Source organism: Caloenas nicobarica, chromosome 6 (assembly GCF_036013445.1).
Source record: "Caloenas nicobarica isolate bCalNic1 chromosome 6, bCalNic1.hap1, whole genome shotgun sequence".
Classification (NCBI taxonomy): domain Eukaryota; kingdom Metazoa; phylum Chordata; class Aves; order Columbiformes; family Columbidae; genus Caloenas; species Caloenas nicobarica.
This window is the reverse complement of record NC_088250.1, coordinates 18815001-18823608: the sequence shown is the minus strand read 5'-3', so window position 1 is coordinate 18823608 and position 8608 is coordinate 18815001. Positions and strand designations below refer to the sequence as shown.

General features: G+C 42.6%; 1 protein-coding gene across 1 annotated transcript in view; it reads right to left on the bottom strand.

Annotated features, from left to right (window-relative positions):
* Positions 1-8005: 8005 nt before the first annotated feature.
* Positions 8006-8608, bottom strand: part of LNPK (lunapark, ER junction formation factor) — a 60052-nt gene continuing 59449 nt past the window's right edge. Inside the window, exon 14 of the transcript XR_010606395.1 lies at positions 8006-8608. This exon is cut by the window's right edge and continues 170 nt beyond it. The gene's annotated coding sequence lies outside the window, so the exon portion shown is untranslated.

Here is an 8608-nt window from a genome sequence, read left to right as displayed (position 1 = left end):
GGAAGCCTACAGTTTGTCTCTTCCTATTGCTTATCAGGATCCACAAACAAGTTTTTATTCTGTTTACATCACTGTGAGCTTGCAGGAGGCCCAAAAGACGCAAGTCATCATGAAAGGCAAAGGGAGGAGACAGTAGCATTACTTCTCAAGGAAGACACCAGAGCAGGGAATGAAACTCCGGTGTTGCTGCTCTGAGCAGGTGCCTGGCCCATGGGCTATTGAGGTTTATCCTTACCGCTCTCCAGCTCAATAAATTTAAGTTCTTCTCTACAAACCTGAGGAATTTCTACCAGGGACTGCAAAGTTCCCTCATTCAAACCCCGCTTCAGATAGGAGCATTGCTGGAGAACAAGATGCCACCCTGAACCTCTCCCCAAGGAAGTTTTTCAGGGACACAGGTTCCCACATGCCAAGTGAGCACAACAGACACTGAGCTTTCCCAAAAGGGGACACCATCACCTCGCCCAGGTGCACCTGGGGAGGAAGGCTTTCCTGCTTTCCTTCTGTCTGGCTGGAAAGCTTTTCTGTGTCCAAAGCGAAAGATGAGCATCCCTGGGTCACTGTGCCTGTGGGCTGAAGAGGTGGGAAGCGGGTCAGCCGCAGTGGTGCAGGCTGCCTGCTGAGCTGCTGAGATGCTTCCATGGGTACCAGTGCCGCAGCGCAGCACGACACAGCACAGCACGTCCCACATCTTGCACAGGGCTCCTACAGGTGCTTGGGGCTAGTTGTGGTGACGTGCTGACATGTAGGTAAAAGACACCTTGCTGTTTTGGTCCTCACTCCTAATGGACATTTATCCCTTTAGACCAAAATCTCTGTTAGATGTTTACGTATCTGACTCCCACCAATTTCAACGACGCTGAGCCACTTTCACGCTTAAGGTTTAAGTAATTTGTGCCTGTAAACGATACCCACGAAACAGTAAAACCACTGATAAAGGTGTGTACTTTAGTCTCCTGCATCTGGAGCTTCCTCGGCTGCATGCCTGAAAACATTTTGCCCAGGCTAAACAATCTACAGGCAGCAGGTTGCACTGCTCCCCATGGACAATCACTCAGCAGCCTAATATATTTCAGTAATGATTTTTTCCTAAGATCCAGCTTAAATTTTCTCTTGCTTAACTTCACCCCATCACTCTTAGTTATATCTTCCTGTACTGTCCTAACTGTTCTCTCTCTCTTTTTTTTGGAGTTCAGGCTCCCTTCAAACTTATCTGTGTTTCCCATCAATCATCTTCTAGCAAAGTCATAGATATGGCACTTAGCTTTTTTTTAATCTTTCCTCATCATTCGGTCCCTTCTGCTCGGATTGCTTTGTTGCTCCTCTCACCTTCTCAAGAGTTTGTCAATATTTTCATAACGATGCGTTTTCTAGGATTTCATGCAACGCAATATTGCAGGTGTGGCCCGAGACTGACACCTACCAAGTCTATTGTCACTCTAAGTAATGCCCCTATACCTAAAAGCCCAAACTGTATCCTCACATTCCCAGCTCACTAAAGACATAGAGCAGCAGCAATAAATACTGTGGGTTGTAGGACCCAGTTTTCAGGAGCCCCCTGCTTCAATTGTGACACCGGCTTGCAAAAAAGCCAACACCAAGCTGTTTCCAAATCTGGTCTTTGTCTGCAAGCCTGCTGAGAGCGTGCTCCCAAATGAAAGCAATAAATACTTTAAAAAAAAAAAAAAGTTTTTGAGCTTTTTTTGGAAACTTGTCCAGAGCATCACCCCAATCAAATTCAATCAGACAACGCAGTGCAGCCCAAAGCCGTGGCACACAAAGCAGTGACATTTTCACATAGGGAACCTTGTGCAAAAAACAAGGGAAGGTCCACTTGAAAAACTTCAGGGCTGCTGTGGATTTTGTTTTTCACTTGGGAGACTAGAGCTGGAGTACATAAAGGGCAAACCTGTCATCTGTTAAACAAAAGGCCCAAGGAAAGCCAAGCCAAGCCCCTGAATCACGGTGATGCCAAAAGCGCTCTGCTCCACAGAGCTCTGCCAGACCACTGCCAGCTCACCCACAGCCCCAGCACACCTCCTACACAGGGACACTGCCAATCCTGTTCCGCAGCAGAGACACAAAGAATTGTATTCCCATCAATACAATTTTCATAAAGTTACTCATTTTTATGTACTAGGACACAATAAATTATAATTTCAGTAAGTTCTGACAAATCTCTCTTTATGTTGGTGACTTCTTTCAGGAATTCATTCTCTGGCTCTCTTTTCTCCACATGTAGCTTAAAAAAAGAACACATTTACCATGTAACCACATAATATGCAGTGTGTCTCCTGGAAGGCAGTATTCATACAATTCAACCAAAGAGAAGTGAAAAGATAAACTTTAGTGCTTACCACAGTTCAGGCAGTAAAGCGCTAATCCTCTTCTCAGCAGGTATTCATGTGAGCCATAACAAAGTAACTTCATGGAGAGATTCATATATTCAGGAATTGGTCATAGGAGAAAAAAGAAAAAAGAAAGAAAAAAAAACCAAACTATTTAAGCTTCTTATCATGAAATTAGCCAAGCTCTGAGTGGTTGCATCTGAAACGAGTTAGCAGGTAATCCTGATTCCTCCCTGCAAAAGGAAAAGAAGTGAGTATCCAGCCACAGGTCCTTCATGCAGCTTTCAGCAATACATATAATAATGTTTCTTCATATTCTTGTTCTTTCCCAAAGACTTCTCCCTCAGAGCCTGATCATTTTAACTAAAATCTTTCTATTACATTTGCTATTCACTTCAACAATGCCCAAGTAATCAAAATCAGGTTTATGGACTTGCCTTCATACAGAATGAAAGAAGAGGCAGTGTGTATTAGCACCAGCTTAGTAGAAGACATTATGAAGAAAAATTTCATTTCGCACCTTTACTTAGTTTGTTTACGTTTTACCCACATGCAAAGCCCTGGTAAGACAGAGCGTGCATGTAGAGACAGTTGTGACTTTCTATCCCTAAACTAGTTACTGCTCATTAGCTGAGCAGTGTTACTTCTGCCTTCTCTTAACCTATAGTAATTACAAAATTGAGCATGTGAGCTTAAACCATTCATTTCAGTTCACCCGAGGGACAGTGCCAGGCCAGATAAATTCCTGAGACACAAGGTACTAAAACCAAAAAGGACCTGGTGCGTGTCCTTTCCTCCAGCCCGCCTGTCATTTGCATTTGTTTGTGCAAATCCCAAGGCAGTTACAAATTTCAGAGATGAGCTATTCTCCTAAAAAATGCTAGGCAAGAAAAGTAACCTGCAGTGACGCCTGGCCAGGGCTGGCATAGAGGCAGGACAGCATAACTGATCTCAGCTAGCCAGAAATAATGTAGTACTCTGCTGGTATCTCTTTGGGTCCAACCTAGATATTGCATGTATAGTTGGTTTTAATTACAACATGGAAAAGTAAAATCATTTGCTTCACAAGCCAAATTTCTATAAGATAACTGCCACATCAGTTCAAAATAACAGTCCATCTAACGCAGCAGAGGAAGGTTCCTACCAAAGCTTCAGGTTTTTTAGAGGAAATGCAAGAAGCCCATGGCAGGCAAATAGAATAAATGTACATAGGAGAGATTGCATCCTGGAGTGTCTTGATTATTCTTTTGCTTAGATCCTGAAGCCTGAGAGCTTAGTTCCCCCTAAAGCCATGTGCACTTTATCTAAGGTAACTCAGATGAGACTATGTAAATATCTAACTCTTTTTCAAGATTCACGAGTTACTTGGCGTAGACTGCACCTCATTGCAATAAGCCTTTTAAGATGAGCTCAAATACCTTCTTTTTGAGGCTGAAATGTGCATTTTATCCATTTAATTGATTGTCTTTTTATTCACATGTCATGAGAAGAGGCAAAGTGGTTCTGGATTTACCTCCTCAATAGCATCTGTTACCCGCCGTGCCTCTGTCATGTCCCTTCTTGTTTACCTTCATCTAAATTAAATAGTCCCAATCTTTTCACTCTTTCTTCATTTAGAAGTCTTTCCACATCTCCACAAATTTCCATCATCCCAGTACAGGCTTTGTTATTCCTGCTATTTCCTTTTTGAGACGGTAATGAGAACTGAACACGAAGAAAGGTTTTTATAACCATGTCATTCTAATATTCTTGCTCTTATTTCACTCTCCAGACTGATACCTTCCATTTGATTTTTCACCACTGCAAGGCATGGAGGAGAGCCTTCACTGGGCTGTCCAGGGTGGTGCCCATGTCTCTTTCACAAGTGGTTATGGTGAAATGAGAATCAGTAATGTGATCCAGATCTTCCCTCGTAATCTCTGCCATCTCTGCTGATGCTGAGTGCCCTGGAGCCTCTGTTTATTCATTCTGTCAGACCAAAGAAGCTGATTGCATTTACTACTCTCCTAAGGCCAAGCCCCAAGGATTTCAGTCCTTATATTAAATCAAACTTGTCCTAAAGGCAGTGGGAGTTTGCCAGAGCACAAAGGCTGAGTCAAACTCAGTCCTTCAAACTCAGACCAGCTCAGACCTTGTTTGTAATAAGCACTGCGGGGCCAGAAGGTCAGAGGAGTGGGAGAAGCTGTAATTGCAGAACATTTATTGTCAAATCATCGGCACGGTGTCTCCATACCTTGCAAACCCTCCCCCCACAAGCCCTTCGCTTCCGTTCTGCTGGTTTTGAAAAGTGAGACTGCAGAGACCTTTAGAGACAGCAAAAACCGCTGTGTCCTCGCCAGTCCCCTTGGCTGAGCTGGTGAGCAGCACAGCTCCAGCCCCATGTGCTGACAAGATAACGCAGACCGGGGTGGCTTCACAGTGGCCTTGCTCCTCGCCCCAGTGCCCTTCACAAGTGCTGTGCTCTGTTTTCCATTACCTAAAGTCAGTCACAGGTTTGCCATTCCTTACAAGCAACAGATGGCTTATTGCACAGAGAATATGGACTGCCCTCAGCAAGCATTTCTGGCAAGCACACCCCTTCTTGGGCAGGCCAGTAGAAGGCACACCTCTGGCCACATGTGCTGAGGGGCTGCATGGTGTCTACGCACCAGGGCAGAGAGTGGGTCATGCTGGCAGGATTTGTCCTCAGAAGCAGCCCCGGCAGCACGTCCTTGGCTACAGCAGCCCTGATGACACATGGCAGCAGCAGTCAGTGCTGAGGGCTGCAGGACCATCCCACTGAGGCACTGAGCTCTGGTACAATTAAAACTGTCCTCCCAGTCTGTGGTGAACCCCTGGACACATCTGTGATGAGTCGTTGCTTTCAGCCACTCAACGTGCCTGGCCCAGAGTCCTGCGCTGGCATGTGCCGGCTGCCTTAAATTTGTGAAGAAACACACTTTGAAAGACTCAGAAAAATCTTCTCAGTTCTCCTAGTTTTATATACTTTTAGGTGAATATGGACCCATATGTCAGCTTCTTCTTGAAACCTAAGAGAAGTAATAGGATTTTATTGACTGTTACAAAAATAAATTTGCATGTGTTTACATAGCAGATAACTTGCGTGTTAGGCACTGAGCCACTTTGTCACTACCTGTTATTAAAAGAAAATTTAATAATCTGTATCCATCAACTGTAGCCACCACTGACCAACAGGGACCATCTCTCAGTCATCATCCATTTCCAGCATAATGAATATATTTGTACAAAATACACAATGGACATTTCAATTCCTAATACCACTGTCACTGTGCCATTTGCATTTGTTATTTGTATTCATGAATATTTCCAGGACTGGGTGAAAAAATAAAATATTTCTTTTTCCTCAGGAATTTGCATGAGTTGTTGGACAACGGATGGCAGGATATGTTCATGATCCAGCCTTTCAAGACAGACATGTACAACATATAATAATAAGAGCAAAAAAACACCTAGACCAAAAGATAAAGCAAGGAAGACAGTGCTGGCATCCTGCCACTCTTTCTGTTAGGCAAAGCCCAATGGGCTGAAACTTGTTCCTGAGTTAGTATTATAACATCAGTTTAAAAATCATCTCATATTAGGTCTGATTTCTGAAAAAGGAAACACAAGAATACCAGAAAAAGATAGAAGAACAGTGTTCTACTTCTCCAGTTTAGGTATTTTGCTTTTTGGATGGCGTTGTTTTCCTGATGTTTTCACTTGGCTTTTCTTTTGATATACTTGTCCTTTTGCATAGCCACAAGGAGAAAATGAAACATCTTCTGAAACAGAATGACATTGCCAGGGTGACTGGGTGATGTCTCAGGCCCTAGAAGTACTCCATTTATAGTTTTTTCAACTCCATTTCAAGCTGGTGACCTTCCACCATTTACTGTGCAGAAAATTTGTAGGCAACTATACTATTCACAACATGCTGAAGAAAAGCAGCATCTATTAATTCAGATGCTTTATGACTTTACGTAATAGAACAGGACAGGAGAGCAATTAAAACATTAGCAATCTCACCCCTAAGAATTAAAACAATATGTACACAGCAACAAATTAGATCTTAACCCAAATAGATAGCACAGTGCAGAGGAGACAAAGATTTCCTCTAGATCTTGGGCATGGGCTGTCCCTCCTGCACCAACTTACCTTCACCCACCACCCACAGCTGAGCCTGTCAGAAACAGTGGAAGGGGTACATCTTGTGAGATAACAAACAGTCAAATTAGATCCAGATTTAGCCTCAAGAATCCATTCTGGGAGCAGATCCATTTTTCCACAAAGTCCTTTGACTACTGGCAGGGCTCTAAGAGTACTCTCTGTGACACGCGGGCACCTGTAGTTCTCTCTTCTCACTCCCAGATTAGGGCTGTGGCACCCCAAATACAGTAGCAGACAACAAGGAGTTAAACTCATTTGTCCTATGCGAGATTAACGTTAAAAACTGTGGAACTGCTAAGAGTTATTTTTTTACCCAGTCTTTTCACATGGTACAGGAGAAGGGGGTTTGGGAAACACTAAAATAGTTCTGCTAAAGGCTAGCAGAGAAAGGGTACAAAAATGAGGCTTGAAAGTAATAGGCCTATAAATCTGACATCCAGTGCCCCGGTCTTGCGATCCGATCTGCACCTGCAGAGACACCGATTGATGTCAGCAGGTCCCAAATGTACCGAAGCGCCTGTCACGCACAGCTCCTGGCAGGGCTGGGGCTTGTGCTGCTGCAATAAGAGCAACTTAAATGCACACTGGGCAAGAGGGAGTGCGTATTTCCAAAGTATTTTTTTCAAGAAAGCATTCTTGCAAACCATTTAGATTTCCTATATTTTCATAATGCATTTGCTCTTGCCCCACCACCATCATTATACACCGTGCAATGAATGGTTGTTGCACAAACACAGGAGCATACTTGTGTCTCTCTCTCTCTCCAAATTTACCAAAAATATTCATTTGAATTTATTGAATAACATTTCTAAATAATATTTACTAGTCATCTGAATAACTGAATCAGGTCACTTGCACAACTTGCTCCTTCAATAGCAAAATGGTAGAGATTACATATTTAATTTTTTTTCTTGCTTTTTAAAATTATGCAAGACTATGATGAGCTGCAGTTTTCTAATAGCATCAATAGGTGGTGCTATCAATTTCCATAATGGTCCACTGTAACTTCAGTAGGGAAAGAAAAGATGAATTATTGGCATGATATTTAAGTTTTCAAAAGCTGCAATATGCCCATCAATAAAGGCTGCAGTTATTTGCTGTGACACATTAGCAAACATTCTCAGCAAGATCTAAAATTAATGTGTCAGAAAAAAAGACTCATCACTCCTTTTATTCTCCCCAAAGTGTCAGTGATTCTTCAAAGTTTTCATGCCAAATTTGGGCCAGATTTACAAGTGTCTTCAGCACATTGTGCAAACAACTCTTCAAAATATTGCTAAATTATTACAGAGGTACTGAGATTTGGACAGACAATTGACTCCATATGTTGGACACAAGAGAACTTCACCTTCCATAAGTAAAACTGGAAAGTGCATGATTTGAAAATACTATGTCCGAATGATAGCCAAAGAAAAATCATGCTTAAAATTGACTTTTAAATCCATTTATTTTCAAATACACTTCATAATACATTGTGGATAGATCGTATTCTAAAAGAAAACATGTAAGTGAAGCATTATCCTCGTGGCTATATTCATGCTGTTATTCAAACTACATCCAGAAAAACACCTAGGTACCAGTGTATTTTCCAAAATACAGGCACTTCATGGGTTGAGAAGTTTATTTAGAAACTGTGCCCTTCTGAAATCATTACCTTTCTGCTATGCTCTATATATTTACATCTACTGACTTAAATATTCTAAATATAGTAAGCAAGCCGTTATGACCTTCTCCTAATTGAATGAGACAGACAAGGGTGTGTGTTACAGTACATCTATATCTAGCAGAGAGAGAAAATGTGCACACAAGACAGCGTGGGTAATGAGATCTTCTCTGCTATTACAAGCAACCTATGGCTCTGGGGCGCCTGGCTCTCAGGGCTGCTTAAAGAATTCTGAAATGTCTCAGCTGAGTCTTCCATCAGTCTTTACCTGAGAAGTGACCTGTTATGTCCCCGTGGCTGCTGCCGGTTCGTTCCTGAGCACGAGCGAGCTCACAGCAAAGAGTCTGCGTCTCCCCTCCCAGCCTTTAGCCCTGGCTGAGATGAAAATCCTCATTTGGTCAGGCTCAGCTATGATCCAGTTTATGGCCGT